Genomic DNA, 17822 nt, shown 5'->3' on the forward strand with positions numbered 1-17822 from the left:
GCCTCTCAGAAAAAAGACATTTGTCAGCCTCCCTCATAGCTGGTTTGGTCACATGACTAGACTCTGGTCATGGGATACAGTATTTCAACTTCTGGAAACTGAATCCTGAAAAGAGGAGCCCCTTCTCCCCTTAGCCTTCCTGTTAGCCTGAAGACAAATGTATCGTCTGAAGGCGGAGCATAAGATGGATCACAAGATGACATGGGAATAGCGGCCACACAGAACGGAGTAACCAAATCTTTGACTGTGGCTAAAGAACCAGACCAAGAATTTACTGGTTCACAATTCAGCACTAACAGCCATTGTACACAAATATCTCTAAATTAGTTTGAAATGGGGCAAAATATTTAAAATACATTCATGGGAAATTCCCTGGTGGTCCAGTGGTTAGGACTCCGCGCTTTCACTGCGGTGGCCTGGGTTCAATCACTGGTCGGGGAACTAAGAGCCCACAAGCCGAGTGACGTGGCCAAAAACAAAATAAAACAAAAAATAAATAAATAAATAAAATAAAGGACTGTCCAAATAAATAAATAAAATACATTCATGAGCAGAGTGACATCCAAAACAATGATTTAGGGAAAATATTCTAATTCTTTTAATAGGGAATGCTAGGAAGGAACAGATGACCCTAGCAAGAGTATAAAAACATAGCACATAGAGCTCTTGGCAGAATGACTAAAATAGTTGGATTGGACAGCATAAACCACTACCTTCCAGTGGGATTAAGAATCAAGTCCTAGAGGCAGATGACGTAAGTCAGAAAACAACGTCCACAGCTGCCGCTCTGAAGAGACTTCACAGCCAAGGCAAGTTCCTAGCATGACGCTACCCCAAGGTGTCACAAGTAGGAAGAAAAGATCATAACTTCTGCAAATTGACTGGCATTTTGTGTGGAGGGCAGATCGATGGTGCCTAATGGCACCACTCAGGCTCCCCCCTTTCTTTTCCACTTCTGCGTGGGTTTGATTTTAGGACTTCTTTAGCGAGGCTATGTGGCTGCTCCTCAACAAAAATACAGGGGCCACTGATAATCAAATTTTCTGGAACACTATATAATTTATAAAAGTTAAAGCTGACCACAATTCATACTATACTAAGTTCTCAAAATATACTCCATATTTTACTTCATACCAGAAAGATGATACAATGTCACAGCTTTACCTCCTCCTTTCCACGCCATTAACTGTGGATAAAAAACAGCGCAAATGTGTCTGATCCATTCTCTGAGGTGAAGATTTACTACCTAAAGATGACGTAAAGTCTCCTGCTCTGCCTAGAGGACATTTCTCCAGTTTCAAACGCACGAACGGAGTCACTTGCAGAGGCCAAAGTCCTACAGTACACCAGGGTTAGCTAGAAAGAACTGTAATGTCAATTCATTAAAAATCTTTAGCAGTCCAGACATACCATTTAACTCAGCAATTCCACTTCTAAGGAAAGTGAGCAGAATTGAATAGATAACTATTCACCACTGTTGTTTATAGTGGAGAATATTTGGGAAGAACCTAAAATCCAACTATATATAGCTACTTACATTATGGTATCTATCGACTAATGTAGGCATGTCTAATTTTTTGTGTCATGGATGCCTTTAGCAATCTCTACACCCAATCTCCACCCAAAAAAAAAAAAAAAAAAGGTTTCAAATTCACAAAAACATGTATTGAAATACTTGTCACAGTATGAGAAAAAACTGCAATGTAATATATGTGCTTCTTTATAGATTCGTTAAATAAGATTTACTAGGCTACTCCCCCAGTAACCTCCTATGTGATGAACATAAACATTATTTTCAGATGGTTTTCTCTACATGATGTCATATAAGAATACCTGTGATTTATTTTGGTGTCACAGGTACTGCCAATATTACTATGGTTTATTACCTGCCTTCAGAATTGAAATGAATGCTAAATGTCATTTAAAATGTAACAAATTAGTGAAAATAAAGATGCCATTTTTTACCCACCCAAGTTCACAGTTTCCTGAATTCTATTCACAGTCACCTAGGTTGACGATGGACCCAAGGTTAAGAATTCCAGTTTTAATGGCATACTAAGCAGCAGTAATGACTCTGATTAATTCCTGGCATGACAATAAATTCAAGACATGTTAAGTTAAAAAGCATTATTACAAAACAGCGAATAGCATAATCCTACACCTGTTTACTAAGGCAAGTGACCACACAACAAAATATTAACAGTAATCTAGTGACTTTAACTTTTAACTTTTGCTTAACTGAGTATTTCAATTTTCTTCCTTGAAAATGTATTATTTGTTCATCAAAAACAAAAAGAAAAAAATGCAGGAAGGAAAATATGGGGGAGAAATAAAAAGAAAGGCCTATAACCAAATATTACAAATGTACTCATAGAACAAAGGTAAAAAGCACCAGGTAAATTCTGGGGAGAGAACAAAATGGAGCACCTCTAATCATTACAGAAGTTGGGTAACAGAAATAATGCTGAAAAGGGAGTTGGAAATCCATATGTCTGTGTATAAGATGCCACAGCACTGAGAATCCTAGCAGCTGGGAGATAATAGAAGTAAAACATATGACAAAACTGATGGTCTCTACAACAGCTAGCCTCCACCAATCATGATCTGAATGCCAGGTGCAATTTTTAAAAAAGACTGCTCTCAAACACAACTTCAGACTTGCAAAACAGTGAAGGGACCTAACTACCATAATGAATGCTGCATAGTAAGAAAACCACAAGAAGGTTATGTTTGGTTGTCTAACATTCTTGGATTTGATATGAACCAACACATACATAGTCCTTCCTGTCATTGACAGAACCCCAGTTTGTATCTACATTATTCACATTCCTCTCTGTTGTGTTTGGGGGGAAAAAAAAGACTTTTTAGCCTTTTTTAAGGTTACTGATTTAATTTCATGTTATTTGGTTGCATGAAGTTGCCCTTAACCACTAAGGATTATCCAGATTTTTGCACAAGCTTATACAAGTCTAGGATCCTTTATCAAGGCAGTTATGTTCATCACTCTCCTGCCTTTACTCCACCATCACCACTCAGTTAAATATAAATTAACATTTTTTAAAATGACCACTCAACATAATGCTTAAGGGATTTCCTCTCTGTGACAGAACCCAGGAACCAATTCCTAGATACATAATGTTGGCATATTGAAGATGAACTTAAAATTGTTCTTCCGTTTTGAGGCCATGTGTAAAGTTTAATCATACTGTAAAATATCTATTCCGCATTAGAAACAGCTAGTTGACAGCTTATACTTCTCAAAACTCAGGTTGTTAACGTACACAAACTCAGTTTCTATATGTGAAGTTAGTGAGTCTTTTGTGTTACTCCAAAATAAAGGCAATGATTTATTTTTTCCCAATCTCAATACAATTTGAGCTAATCACTCAAGCTGGATACCTTACATTTTAAAGCTGGAATCAGCAGTAGCCCTATGGGAAGTTAGACAAAGCACTGACTTTTAAATATAGACACTTAAAATGATCTGTTGTTTTCTTTTGGAAGTAGAATTAGAATAGTTAATACTCATCCACAAACCATTATTATGTGTATATTATTGTTGCAATTGTGATCACAGAAAATTTTATTTATTTTTATGCCAGCTTATATTGTGAGAACACATTTAGTCAGTTTGGGTTTTATCAATCCTGTTATCCTTGTCCTTGGAACATCCTTCATGTATTTGAGGTTTCTAGTTGAAAAGTTTACTGTAAAAAATCAAAAACAGGGCTTCCCTGGTGGCGCAGTGGTTGAGAGTCCGCCTGCCGGTGCAGGGGACACGGGTTCGTGCCCCAGTTCGGGAAGGTCCCACATGCCGCGGAGCGGCTGGGCTTGTGAGCCGTGGCCGCTGAGCCTGCACGTCCGGAGCCTGTGCTCCGCAACGGGAGAGGCCACAGCAGTGAGAGCCCTGCGTACCGCAAAAAAAAAAAAAAAAAATCAAAAACAAAAAAATGTATTGTTTTTACAGAATAAATTTATTAGAATGTATACTGGGAGTAAGGTTTGAGGTTGTAAACAACTAAGTTAGTGTAATTTGGCTTCGTATATGTAACGTGAGGTATTAATGTAATTCATATATTAAAGCAAAAATTGTTAACAGCGAAGGAAGGGAGGGAGGGAGGGAGAGAGGGAGGGAGGACGGAAGGAAGGAAGGAAGGAAGGAAGGAAGGAAGGAAGGAAGGAAGGAAGAAAGACTGCTCTCCATAATGCCAAATATCTATTTTTTGGATAGTTGCTGCAGACTTCGAAAGCATTCTCATTTATGAGCCTGAAAGATAGCCCAGGGTTTTTCTCCCTCAAAATGCCTTCTAGGGCTTCCCTGGTGGCACAGTGGTTGGGAGTCCGCCTGCCGATGCAGGGGACACGGGTTCGTGCCCCGGTCCGGGAAGATCCCACATGCCGCGGAGCGGCTGGGTCTGTGAGCCATGGCCGCTGAGCCTGCGCGTCCGGAGCCTGTGCTCCGCAACGGGAGAGGCCACGGCAGTGAGAGGCCCGCATACCAGAAGGGAAAAAAAAAAAAAAAATGCCTTCTAGCCAGTACAGAGAGCAAACCGGAAACCACGTCTCCATTGTCTAATCGGAAATGTGAGGTATAAAATCCCTTGTAAGGAAGAAGCATAATTTCCCCAAGTCTAAGTGCTGCTAGAGTTAATTCTCAAACACAAACTTGAAAACTTTAGGTGTGAATAGTGGTAATTAAACACTGCTTTTCAGTTAAACTATTCTTGACAATATAAAAATACAAGATATCAGGTGAGACTTTTTTGTGACCTTTTCTTTCCCTCTACTAAAGAGAAAAAATTATAATTATACAAAGAATTAACATTCCCTCAATCAATTTGGTAATTGTACAGTACCTATGTTCTATAATACCAGAACCAATGGGATGTTCAGGACAAGTAACGTCTAAGAACTAAACACCAGCGAATAATAATAATGCCTGGCTTCAGAGCGAACAGTTATGCATAGCTTTACAAATTAAAATGTTAACAATGAGAATAATGAAAAGCAACATACTGAAATAATATTAAAAATTATATTATAAACTCAATCCATTTCTCCTTTTTAAAAGGAACTTATAGCCGCAACCAAATGCCCCCCAAAACTGTATTTTTATTACATCTCTACCGATCAGTCTAAAGTGAGACTAGCACACCATCTGTCAAGCATCAACATCTACCCAGCACACAAAGAAAGCCAGAACAATGTCTACAGCCTTCAGAGAGAACATAAAACAACCCTATCTTTGCCTTTTACAGTTCAGTTTACACATTTTACACACTACACTGATTATCACACTGGACATCATTGAAAAGGCATTCCTTGCAAAGGCAGATGAATAAGGAAATTTAGAGATATGTGAGAAAATAAATTTAGAGGTTAAATGAGTGTACAAATGTGTAATATCTTTCATAGGTAACATACAGTATGCTGCCTAATTGGCTTGAGCATGTATTTAATAGTGAAATAATGAAAAAGATTTAAAGGTACTGGATATTTAATGCAAACATAATGATAAAGAGTCACTGTGTATGAACTTAATAGACCAGTAAAGTGAAAGTTTATCCATTTCCATGCATTTTAAGCATTAACCTAAAAGAACCAGGTGGGACTTCCCTGGTGGCACAGTCGTTAAGAATCCACCTGCCAACGCAGGGGACACGGGTTCAATCCCTGGTCCAAGAAGATCCCACATGCCGCCGAGCAACTAAGCCCGTATGCCACAGGAACTGAGCCTGTGCTCTGGGGCCTGCGAGTCACAACTACTGAAGCCCGTGCGCCCCAGAGCCCGTCTGCAAGAAGAGAAGCCACTGCGATGAGAAGCCTGCGCACCGCAACGAAGACCCAACGCAGCCGATAAATGAATGGATCAATGAATGAATGAATGAATGAACCAGGTAACTTCCTGATCTTCCCCCATCTATTTTATGGTACTTAAAATCCATTATGAAGTGTATACTAACACAAGTGTATGAAGGAGTAGAAAAGAAAAGCCTGTCTTTTTACGTTTTCTAGTATGTAGGGTATTCAGTTATCCCCAAATCAAAACTGAGGCACACAGGTATCTATTCTGCGGTATTTAAACGCTTCGAAAAAGGAAAAGAAACCACTCTTATGCACATACATTTTAAAGTAATTCACCAAACAATATATTGCCCCATCTTTAAATCCACAGACATTATTTTTAATTGTGGAAAGTCTGGTTTTCTCAGCTGGTGAAGCTGTCAGAATAAATAGAAGGCAATATCTGGAAAGATGACAAACACATGGGTCAAAGTCAAACACAAGCCAATCTCTGTCAAGAACAGAGCCAAATTCCTGCATTTCAATTTAAACGATGTTAGCCAACCCAAATACCACCATGCCACTTCAAATCAAAATTGTTTCCTTTTAAAAAGAGCGTTTTACAAAACTGATAGAGTATAACAGATTAAACAACTCTTTCAGCAATTTCCTCAGCTACTACAAAGCAAGGCATCAATATATAATTATAATAAAGGGAACATTTAACAATTAATGGAGCCAGCAAAAGCTAAACCTCCAGAGCTTAAGAGTTCAAACACTTGCTCACTAAGCAAAAGGGCAGAGGATTTTAACATAACTGCAGGAAATATCAGTCCAGTTAGACTCCAGGTAAACATAAATCTTCTTCCACTGTGATTGGGACTCTCTTCATCTCAGTCCACTGGGCTGATTTTAGTATCCAGCTTGGAGATTCAAACCAAAGAACCCCTGCCTCCCCCGATCTCTCCCCGCGCTGCTGTGTTATCCAGTTGCTCTAGTCCCATAGGAACAGAAGTCTCCGGAAGGCTGTTAGCTTGCTTTACAACCGACCAATGACGAAGACTCCCCAAGACGTATCACACAGCTGTTAGGTAATAACACCTCTGAAGACAGTCATGATTTGTGCTAGTTTATAATGATGACATCTTAACTAATCCACATTCTTTTCTCATTCAGTTTCTATTCAGATTCTTTACAGAGGATACGTACATACACTCTTTCAAAAAGAAAACAGAAATAAACAGAGTTTCAAAGTGTCACCATCCCAGCAAATACCTTATTTATAAGGTATCATTCTATGCCTCGTAGAGCTTGATAGGAAGCAGAAAAAGTTAAAATTTAATACCTAAATGGTTTCAACAATATAGACAAGTAAAAAATATGTTTTAATTTAACTGGATAAATCAAAGTAAAAAATATTTTTTAATGCAGCATAAAATAGTAGGTGATGAAAGAATTTTAAGGATTATAGAAACAGGCAGAACTAGAAGTTGAGGCAGGAAACCCACAGAGCAAAGATCGGCACTATGGCCTATAGGTCACATCTGACCCATGACCTGTTTCTGTAAGGCCCACAAAGTACAGAATGGTTTTTACATTTTTTTAATGGTTGGAGGAAAAAAAGAATATTTTTTGACATGTGAAAATTACATGAAATTCAAATTTCATTGTCCATAAATAAAGTTTTATTGGAACACAGCCACCTCACTCATTTATATCTTATCTGTCACTGCTTTCATGCCACAAGGGCAGAGCTGTGCAGTTTCAACAGAGACTGTATGGCCTACAGCGAAGCTGAAAATATTTACTCTCTGGCCCTTTACAGAGAGAGTTTGCTGACCATTGCTCTAGAAATGCTAAGTAAGTCAAGTAGCTCAGCTGAAAATGTGAAATTGCACCATAGAAGACTACCTCGTAAAAGGGTTTGTATTCATTAATGACACATATGCTCGGAAACCTTCTGCTACAAAACGCTCAAGCACTTTTCCAGTGGTTAAGATCAAGCGCACTGAGCTGAGGATTACAAAATATACCTTTCAGCTGATGCCTACGAGGGTAACAAAGTGCCTCTAATACTGCACCTCCAAGTTCCTTGCCACATTCTCCATTTCGGCTGAAAACTCAGCTCATTTTATGAATCGAGATCAAGGATGGAAATATTCCCACACCTGCACCCAAGAACAACACTGTCAGCTGATCAGAGCACTCCTTCCAAACGGACTACATTCAGCCTCGTTCACCTGGAAGAGCAGATGAAATCCATCTGCCATCTAATGTCGAGGTGATCTCTTCTACTCTTCTCACCTAGTTTGGACTTCTTTACCATTCATTTTTTATCATTTTTCTTGTACCTCTTCTTGTGTGAAAACCATGCTGGGAACTCGACATAGAGGACAACAGTGAAATCAAAGTGGAACAGGTATGCTTGCACTCTACAACCTGTGAACAGGGCATTAACAGGCCAAGTGACATACCATCAATTAAAAAAAAAAGAAAACTAGGCTTTTAAAAAAGTCTCTTTATCAAAATACTGATAAGGGGTTCTTGATAAATCCTGCTCCCTTTTTCAACTTCATATAATGCTTTTAATGAACTAGAAAGATGCAGGTTCTACTGAGACCAAAAAAACGGGGCAGGCGGGGGAAGGAGGGTGCACGTTGTGTTTACCATGATACTCAGAGAGGGTCTTAAGGAGCAATAACTAAACTTGGTAACCAGTTCCACCAAAAGAAAAGCTCTCTATCAACTATGGCAAACTGAAACCAACCAACAGCAAGAGGCAAGTCCAATTCAGACTCAGACACACAAATATACGGAACTGGGACCGCATCGTGATTGACCCACCCAAACGGAGTCCTGAACGGCCAGAGCTCATGTTCAGCAGTAGCTACATTAACGTCAGAGCACAGGTGGTTGAGAGCAGAGTAATGTCCCCTCTCAAAATAACCTTCGCCAGGAATTCCGTGTGGTTTCCACGCTTCATTGAGATATTTTTTTGAGCATTTGAACAAGCAAAGCAGCTTCCTAGGAAAAGTTTTTGCTTGAGCCCACTCCTGTGTCACAGGATAAGTTCATGAGCTGCTGTCATCACTAGGCAGGCAAACATTCCACTGAACATTTCAAATACCCATAAGGATTACACAGTCCTAAGAAAATAGAACACAAGATCCTAAGAGGGTCAAAGCCCTTCATCTTTGGAGAGGAAGCACGTGTATCTTAGGGTCCCATTGTGTTCAACAGCCTTTCCAGCCAAAAGTGAAACCTTTAATTTAAAAAAAAAAAAAACAGGCAGCCAACCATAAAAGAGTTGCAGACTTTTATGAATAGTCAAAGAATTAGATAATGTGAGGTCAGAAGCCATCTCCCTTTAGAGTTCTGAAGATGGAGGCTTAGTGACTATAAATATCTCCCATTAGTAGATACGTAGCTTTTCAATCTAGGAGGATTAAAAATTAAGTAACCCCAATTTGGTGGTAATTACCTCCTTAAATTGACACATCTTCTATCCCTGAGAGCATTCAGAATTAAAGAAAGACTTGAGAGAATCAAAAGTATATTAACATTTTTGGGGTTAATAAGATATCAGGATTTGACATTTTTATTCTTTTTATAGTTAAAAGAATGTGGCTTACAACAATATCCTGTAATTCCAATTTTTCAAAGTAACACTACCTAGGGCCATATTATATGCCTGGCCTCTCTAAAGAAGCCCTGTGTGTATGCGTGTGTACTTGTGCAAAGCCCCTGGAGCGGATACTCTGATCCCCATTTCACTAGTGAAGAAACAAAGGCACAGAGGTTGTCCCTTGCAACCACCCACCTCACCCGTGTGTGAAACTGATTCAGAGGAGCGGTCAAGACTGAAACCTAAGTGAGTTTACGCACAGCACTGAAATATTTAAGGCACTTCATTCATAGGTTCACTTCATTCATAGGTATGATTTACTTCATTTATAGAAGCATTAAGTGCTTTGAGAAGGTTTGTGTTAAAAGATCCCTTAACAATAGAAACCACATATTAAATTTATTTTACTTATTTAATAAGTAAGCCTAACTGTTGAAGATATTACTTTAAAAACAAGACCAATCACAATTCAAAAATCCCTTAAAAGTGACTGTTAAATTTAATTGATAAAGGATGTAAGATTTGTAAGCTGAACTTTTAAGAAGTAGTGCCATGTATTCTAATTTATAACTTTAACAAACTGAATACCAATTTTTTAAACCAAAGAAAACTTTCTGGATAGTCTTTTCTACATAAAATTTCAGCCTGAGGACCCTTCTCAAGGAAGTCCTTACATCAGCCACTCTGTACATGTGTTTACTGCCCAACTCCTAAAGGCAGCACAGCTGAGACAATGCTATTCAAGAGAGGCCGCCCAAGAGACAGAGGGTGAACACTCAAGTGTGGAGTCACCACCCCTGCCTATGCTGATAAACATCTGGGGAAAAAATAACAAAGTGCCTAGAATGTCCTAGACACTTTTCTAGGTAACTGGGGTACATGAGTGAGCTAAAAGGAAAAAGATCCCTGTCCTTCTGGAGTGGAACAGCAAGGAAAAGACACAAAAGAAATGGGAATGGCGGCATTTAAACCAGGTGTGAAACGTCAAGGGGTAAAGGGACTGTGAGAAGGGGTGAGGCCACAGATCAGGGGTCCTTGGGGGGTGCAGGGTGTCCAGAGGATTTCTGGATGCAGGCTAAAAGTGGGATCCAGGAAACAGGTGAACAGATTACCAGAAAGCTAGATCTCTGAGTTTGAGGATTAATTGTTCATAAAAATGCCTTCAAAGGATTACTATTTACCCATAACATATACCTGCCATTATCAGGGTGATTTTCAAATGGCCGCATACAGAACATTTCTGTTTCTTTTGGAATGTATAGGTTAAGAATACATTGTGGTTCACTGTTTCTCATGTAGACACTTCTGCTGTAACACAATATATATGTTGTTGGGAAAACCGCATGTTCTGCAAAAAATGTTTATTAAAAATAAAATACAGGGTAAGGGGCACCTTAACCAAAACTACTGCAACTCTAAAATCAGATTACCGTTTTGTTTTAAATATAAATTTATTTATCTATTTATTTTATTTATTTGGCTGCATTGGGTCTTCGTGGCTGTGTGGGCCTTCTCCAGTTGCAGCGAACAGGGGCTACTCTCGGTTGCAGTGCACGGGCTTCTCATTGCGGTGGCTTCTCTTATTGTGGAGCACGGGCTCTAGGCACATGGGCTTCAGTAGTTGTGGCTCACGGGCTCTAGAGCACAGGCTCAGTAGTTGTGGCACATGGGCTTAGTTGCTCTGCGGCATGCGGGATCTTCCTGGACCAGGGCTCAAACCCGTGTCCCCTGCGTTGGCAGGCAGATTCTTAACCACTGCGCCACCAGGAAAGTCCCCCCCCCCTTTTTTTTTAATCAGTAAGTATAACCTCAAGAAATAACACAGCCTAGCCCAAGCAGGCACACAGAGGTGATGAAGGCTGCCTTAGGGAATATTTAAAATACATAAAAAGGGGCTTCCCTGGTGGCGCAGTGGTTGAGAGTCCGCCCGCCGATGCAGGGGACACGGGTTTGTGCCCCGGACCGGGAAGATCCCACATGCTGCAGAGCGGTTAGGACCGTGAGCCATGGCCGCTGAGCCTGCGCGTCCGGAGCCTGTGCTCCGCAATGGGAGACGTCACAACAGTGAGTGGCCCACGTACCGCAAAAAAAAAAAAAAAAAATTCATAAAAACAGCAGATGCTGACTCGAAGGTACCGAAACAGTGCAGATTAACATGGGGCTTCTGTAAAGGCGAGCAACAGCAGGCATGTAAGGTGGGGTGCACCTCTCTGGAGAAGGAGCCCCAGGACAGGTGCTCATTTTTTCATTTCACTTTAAAGAGAGATGAAAGGGCTCTCATTGGTGCAACAGCCAAACTGAAGGTTTAAATTCTCATCTTGTTTTTCCTTTTCTGCTAAACTATAAGCCTATATTATACCATATAATTGCACACTATAATTCCACTTCCTCTATTCACACACCTCTTGCCTAGAAAAGCTGCATATGAACCAGCACAAGTCGCACGTTCCACTGACATCGTTCCTCTATTTACCTAGCACATGCATAGCAAAACAAACTATTTATAAATATCCATATGTCGTTAGAAGTTCTTCTTGAATCTGGTGACACAGTGAGAGTCTCCTGATAAAGTGGTACACAGGGAACACATGCCGTTCTCCTGGCCATCTCTCATCTACTTTCCCCACCGAACAGCTCCCGAATTCCACTGAGGAGAATTACTGTAGCTCCACCATGTGTAGTTTTAGGGGGAGCAATAAATCAAGATCTGTCTTTTTTGATCCAAGACACAGACATGCAATTCAAGCTTCACCAACCAAATTTACTCTTCTGAGACTGTGACTGGAGCTGAGTGACAGCAAGACAGGAAAATGCTGAAGGACCCCTATTCCAGTGGTAGCACCCAGATGGAATGGTCAGTAGTTTCTGCTGACCCAGAATCGGAACTTCCCTCGATCAGGCAGGTTTCCACCCATTCTGTGTGTTATTCTACCAACAAATTATTTTTGTGTGTGATGTGCCCAATGTCCCCCAGCTTGCATTAAAAAAACTTGAATGAATACAATATGCTCGCATTTATTAGATCACATAAACCATGTATCCTCCCTTTCAGTTGCTGGGGTAAGGTTTCAACAGTAGCCTAAATATTCTGCAACAATTTACCTCGCCCCACTCAGCATACTTCCCGTAACTGTTATGCAATTACCTTTTTAACAATTCTTTATATGTGTCTAGCAAGTGAGCGATAAACAATTTTCAGAAGGAGGCAAGATGTAACTAGGAGTAGGAGAAAGAAAAAGAGCCAAGTAATTATTTCATTTGCATTTTCTAAGAAATGGGCCTATCCCTTCTTTATCTTTCAACATAAGTGTGTTTATTATTTTTATTATCTTCAGTAGTTTTTGCAAATGTCCATCCATTCTTGGCTTTAACCAATTCTCCCAGGCCCGTGCGGTCTTACAAACTAGCTGTGTGGCCTCTCTGTCCCCATATGTACTACAGGGAAACAATGACTGATTTGTGTAGAGACTTTGGGGACTAGAAACAACACATGTAAAGCAAGCCCAGTACTGGAAACGAGCAGGTGTTTTAAAAACGGTTAGTTATCATCCATGATTACAGCTCCCTCTCTCCCTCACATCTGTTTATTTGCAACCAGGTTCACAGTTCCTTTTGCAATCAGGCACTTGAGAAGATCCAAATCTTTCCCAGCAGACTGGTCACAACTTAATTCTACAGCCACCTCTATTCCTCCTGAACTACATATGCTGCATTTTACATCAAAATCTCAAGCCATGGGGGATTCCCTGGTGGTAGAGGGGTTGAGAATCCACCTGCCAACACAGGGGACATGGGTTCGAGCCCTGGTCCGGGAAGATCCCACATGCTGCGGAGCAACTAGGCCCGTGCGCCACGACTGAGACTGTGCTCTAGAGCCTGTGCTCTGCAACAAAAGAAGCCACCGCAATGAGAAGCCCGCGCACCGCAACCGAGAGTAGCCCCCGCTTACCGCAACTAGAGGAAAGCCCGCGCGCAGCAACAAAGACCCAACACAGCCATAAATTAATTAATTAATTAAATTTAAAACACACACACACAACAACTCTAGCCATGAAAGAGTATCTTCCTTTTCTCCCTTTTTTGGATCTGCCTAAATTCCACTCTGCTGTAAATAAGTGACAGGTATGCTGGGATGCTGGTCCTCTCAACCCTCAAGGCAATGTGCTCATTTTATATTTGTGCATTAACCTGAAAAAGACCGGGAAGCGCTGGTCTAGATTAGTGATTCTCAAATTTTAATGTGTATTTAAATCACCTTTTGAAAACAAAAATTCTGACTCAGTAAGTCTGGGGTGGAACCTGAGGCTGTGCGTTTCTAACCAACTCTCATGGGACGCCCATCTGTGGCCAACCTCAGGCACTCTAGCAAGCGTCTGGAGGACATGTCTCACTGTACTTAAGGACCCCTTCCTTATGAAATAGAAAAAGATATGGTTAACTAGTCTCAAAACTCTACCACCTTCCATTCTTTTGGTTAGAATATTTTTAGAAGTTCCTCTTGCTTCTTCGACCCTCATAAAGTAGTAACTTTTTATGTGCTAAAATTTTTTCTTTTACATATATTTAGAATTTGAATAATTTCCTAATAAACACTTAAAAGGCAATCATTTCTTGAGGCTTGGGAAAAGTTGAAATAAAATTTCAAAAGAAACAGAAAAAATAAAAACGCAACCCACAACTAAAAGTACACATTATAGTGATTAAAAATAAGAAATACATTTTCACAACTATTCCAAGGACACAACTAAGAGAGCTGAAGTGGTCATTAAACCTTGGGTCACTCAAACTTGAGTCCACATAACAACAAAGCTCTTCCTGCCTGTTATGGGTTGAACTGCATCTCCCCAAAATTCATACATTCAAGTCCTAACCCTCAGTGCCTCAAAATGTGTCCTTCCTTGGAAAACCAATCACTGCAGACATAACTAGTTAGAATGAGGTAGGGCCCTACTCCAATGACTGATGTCTATATAAAAAGGAGAGGGGGGCTTCCCTGGTGGCGCAGTGGTTGGGGGTCCGCCTGCCGATGCAGGGGACGCGGGTTCGTGCCCCGGTCTGGGAAGATCCCACATGCCGCGGAGCGGCTGGGCCCGTGAGCCATGGCCGCTGAGCCTGCGCGTCCGGAGCCTGTGCTCCGCAACGGGAGAGGCCACAGCAGTGAGAGGCCCGCATACCGCAAAAAAAAAGAAGACACCTTCACTTTCATGTCACTTCTACCTAAAATTCTTCTACATATAAAAGCCATGGATGAAAAGCTGCAGATCAAATGAGCTTTTATTTTCTCCTAAAATGTATGTCCTGGAACACCAAATGCCAGAGTTTTGTTCACCTTTATTTTAGAAAGGAAATGTTTATCTGTGTGATTGCAGTAGATAAGCTTTCAATTATTCAGAAAATCAAGACTCTGAAACCAAATTCAGCCTCTTAACTGGTCAAAGACCAACCCCTCAGTGAAGCATCAGCAGCTAAATGTTAGGACAGATGATTTGTTAAAACGCTGGTAACTCCCTTCCCTCCTTAAATAGAAACTTGAACCAAAGGGAGACTATACGGTTTTAAAAGTTTCACGTTTTAACTTTCCTTTTTCTTTTTAAGTAAATTTCTCATTTAAGTATAACAGACATACAGCAAAGTGCAAAGCATGATAAATTCTCACAAAGTGAACAAATCCATGTGACCAGCACTATCACCACAAAACAGAACATGACCAGACCCAAAAGTCCCCTTCATGCTCTGTTCCAGACACCAGCGCCCCATCAGTGTAACTGCTATCCTGACTTCAAAACACCAAAGAATAGTTTTAACTGTTTTTTAACTTTATATAAAAGGAATCATACAATATTATACTCTTTTGAGTCCACTCAATATTATGCTTTGATTAATAGTCTCCTTTTAACTTCAATAGTCCGTGTGTGTGTGTGTGTGTGTGTGTGTGTGTAATTTTAATTCAAACTAGATCCCCAGGTTTCATTTTGTTTAGATTTTTCCAGCTTAGATTCCATTTGCATCAAAAGGAATTAACATCTCAATGTTTAATATAAAATCAATTCTAGTTTCTAGGTCCTTTATCAGTTCAAGTCCCCAGTTCCAAACAATAAGGAAAATTTGCAAATAAAAGGGGGAAATGTTTTATTTCACCTAAGATTTCATAAACCACAAACTTAAAAGTTCTTCGTCTTTTATAAGTAAAGTTTATCTTCATGAAAAATTTCACTCTTTGTTTATGAAAGCGGAAGAACCAGAGATGTAACAAACATGAAAATTCTGAGTCTTGGATTTTTTCCCTCCTCTCTTGCATGTGATGGAGATTTCTTTTATTCTACGAATATGTCCAGGGTAAATGCGAGAATCAAAAATTATCAGTTGAAATGACAGAATACAAAAAACAGAGAACCAGCTTAATAAGCACATTTTAAAAAACACTTTCCTTATCGAAATAGCAAGCAAAAGTGACCTGCCCAAGTGAAAAACATATCTCCCAATGATTTGAATTTAATTTTTTGACTCTTTTACCTGATCAAGAATAAAGGAATCACAGTATCTAACTGAAAATAGTGAACATCCTATTGGTGGGAATGTAAATTGGAAAGCAGCATGGGAGTTTCTCCACAGATTAAAAATATGACTACCATTTGATCCAGCAATTCCACCTCTGCGTATGTATCTGAAGGAAATAAAATCGCTATCTGGAAGAGATATCTGTACCCCTAGGTTCACTGCAGCATTACTTACAATAGCCAAGACCCGGAAGCAATCTAAGGGTCCACTGATGGATGAAGGAATAAAGAAAATGCATAGGTATACAACAGAACATTATTCAGCCACTGAAAAAAAAAGAAGGAAATCCTGCCGTTTGCAACAACACGGATGAACCCTGAGGGTATCATGCTAAGTGAAAAAGTCAGACAGAGAAATACTGTATGATCTGACTTAGATGTGGAATCTAAGAAAACCAAACTCAGAAACTGAGAACAGATTAGTGGTTGCCACAGGTGTGGAGGTGGGGGATAGGGGTAGGGGAAATAGGTGAAGGCAGTCAAAGGGTACAAACTTCCAGTTATAAGATGAATAAGTTCTGGGGATGTAATGTACAGCACGGTGATTATAGTTAAGAATACTGCCGTGTATATTTGAAAGTTGCTAAGAGAACAGATTTTAAAAGTTCACACCACCCACACCCACACCCACACCCAAAACTGTAATTTTGGGTCGTAATTAACCTCATTGTGGTATAATCATTTTGCATTATATACATACATAAAATAACTATGTTATACATCTTAAGTTTAATGTCATGTGTCAATTATATCTCAATAAAGCTAGGGAAAAGAAAAAAAGCAGAAAGAAATTTATATGCCACCCACAGCAAACTTTAGAAATCAATACTCTATGCTAAAGAGGCCCATAAGGGAAATCTGGCTGCACACAGCTGTGTAATGAATCAATTTGTTACCGTGACAGTCATCTCAAAAGTAGAGTAACGGTTGATAGACAACAAAGAAGTTAGATTAGACACAGATGCAAAATATAAACAGAGCTCCACAAGGTTTTTGTTTTGGTTTTTATTTTATAACAAGTCTGTTAAATCATCCATTGGGAAATAAATGATTCAAGACGGACTTCCAGAAGCATTATTCTAACTTTGACATCATTTATCAGTCAATATATTTTTGAAAAAAATTTTCAGAAACTTATTTACTCAACAAATACTGGGAGTTCCCTGGTGGTCCAGTGGTTAGGACTTGGCGCTTTCACTGCCGTGGGCCCAGGTTCAATCCCTGGTCAGGGAACTAAGATCCCGCAAGCCAAGCGGCGAGGCCAGGAACAAAACAAACAAACAAACGCAAACAAATATTATGGAATACACACTATGTGTACACTATTGTAGATTCCAGGAATAAGCAAAAACAGAGTTGCTGCCTTTATGGAAGAGAGAGACAGCTACTAATCCTAAAATAGTAACAGAAATAAATAGAAAAGTATTACTGTTATAAGTGCTAGAAGAAAAGATACATAATGCCAGGACAGTAGCTATTAAGGAAATCTGGAAAACGTGGGAGGGGAAAGGCAATGACACTGGAATGGGAGAAATGAAGAAAGGAGAGCAGTTAAGTAAGTATGTCTGTGTGTGTGTTGGGGACAGGGAGGGCGGGGGGGTCGGTCATTAACCTGAGGCAACAGCAAGTGCAAAGACCCCAAGGCAGGAGGTAACATGGGCACTGTAACTACAAGTCCATTATGCTGAGCCTCTAAGGGCAAAATAAAGGTAACTCCAGAGATGATGAGCAGGAGCAAAAGAGAACTGGTTGTAACCAGGCATGAGGTTAAACCTTAGCTAGCGACAAATCCTAAATACCCGATTTCTCAATAAAACCTCATTCTTCTCAGACCAAATAATCTGAACATAGGCTTG

The 17822-nt window shown here is 40.0% G+C and overlaps 1 protein-coding gene and 1 non-coding gene across 5 annotated transcripts in view; one reads left to right on the top strand and one right to left on the bottom strand.

Annotated features, from left to right (window-relative positions):
• Window positions 1–17822, bottom strand: part of RERE (arginine-glutamic acid dipeptide repeats) — a 426753-nt gene that overhangs the window by 240505 nt on the left and 168426 nt on the right. The gene's annotated exons all lie outside the window — the stretch shown is intronic.
• Window positions 17127–17199, top strand: TRNAE-UUC (transfer RNA glutamic acid (anticodon UUC)). Its single transcript has one exon. It is a non-coding gene; the product is annotated as a tRNA-Glu (tRNA).

Source organism: Delphinus delphis, chromosome 1 (genome assembly GCF_949987515.2).
Source record: "Delphinus delphis chromosome 1, mDelDel1.2, whole genome shotgun sequence".
NCBI classification, from domain to species: domain Eukaryota; kingdom Metazoa; phylum Chordata; class Mammalia; order Artiodactyla; family Delphinidae; genus Delphinus; species Delphinus delphis.